The sequence below is a fragment of the Petaurus breviceps genome, unplaced genomic scaffold (assembly GCF_028583685.1).
Source record: "Petaurus breviceps papuanus isolate PSGF00001 unplaced genomic scaffold, PetGlider_PUasm1.0 207, whole genome shotgun sequence".
Taxonomy (NCBI): domain Eukaryota; kingdom Metazoa; phylum Chordata; class Mammalia; order Diprotodontia; family Petauridae; genus Petaurus; species Petaurus breviceps.
This window is the reverse complement of record NW_027185850.1, coordinates 20,966,110-20,967,055: the sequence shown is the minus strand read 5'-3', so window position 1 is coordinate 20,967,055 and position 946 is coordinate 20,966,110. Positions and strand designations below refer to the sequence as shown.

At 46.9% G+C, this 946-nt stretch overlaps 1 long non-coding RNA gene across 1 annotated transcript in view; it reads right to left on the bottom strand.

The window, feature by feature from the left end:
- Nucleotides 1–660, bottom strand: part of LOC138164808 (uncharacterized) — a 7,244-nt gene extending 6,584 nt beyond the window's left edge. Inside the window, exon 1 of the long non-coding RNA XR_011169190.1 lies at nt 536–660. This is a non-coding gene — a long non-coding RNA (uncharacterized lncRNA). The remainder of the gene's footprint in view (nt 1–535) is intronic.
- Between the last annotated feature and the right edge of the window lie 286 nt (nt 661–946).

Sequence of the window (946 nt, the reverse complement as noted above, 5' to 3'; positions counted from 1 at the left end):
GAGAGAGAGACAGAGAGAGAGACAGAAAGAGAGAGAGAGACAGAGAGAGACAGAGAGAGAGAGGGAGGAAGGAGAGACAGAGAGAGAGACAGAGACAGAGAGAGAGACAGAGAGAGAGAGAGAGTGAGAGAGAGAGACAGAGAGAGACAGAGAGAGACAGAGAGAGAGAGAGGGAGGAGGGAGAGACACAGAGAGAGAGAGACAGAGAGGGAGAGAGAGACAGAGAGGGAGAGAGAGACAGAGAGGGAGAGTGAGAGAGAGAGAGACAGAGAGTGAGAGGGAGGGAAGGAGGATGAGACAGTAATGGAGATAAAGATAGAGACAGAGGAGGAAACAGAGAGAGACAAAGACAGGCAGAGATAGAGACAGACAGACAAAAGATAGACACACAGAGAAACAGAGACAGAGAAGAGACAAAGACAGAGAGATAGAACTAGAGAGGGAAAAGTTCTGAAATGGGGGTGGGTGAGTGAGTGAGTAGGACACAAAGCTGTGGGGAACCTCCATAAATGCCAGGAATGATTATTTTACCTACCTCTTTTCTGTTGGAGAGATTGGGTGGCTAATTGTGAGACTTGAGTTTCCCTGAGATCCACGTATGAAGGGATGGATGGGTGGTAACCATTTGGGAATGATTTCTTGGAGAATTCAAGCACTGATTTAATTTTATATTATTGCCTGTTATTCAGTTTCACTAAATGTCCTTGCTCTGAATTGGCAAACACCACGTTTGGCTTAGTAATGAAACTTTGCTGGGGGCTTGGGAGGGGAGAATTCAGCAGCACCAGGAACCAGGGGCAGCTGAGAGGGGTCCCAGATTGGGGGTTCATCCTATCTGCAGATGGTGAAACGAAATCTTAGTGAAGTGAAGAGTTTTACTAAAGGTCCTACAGGGAATGAAGTTACCAACAGTCAAAGACAGAGACCATTCAAGACCCCCAGGGAA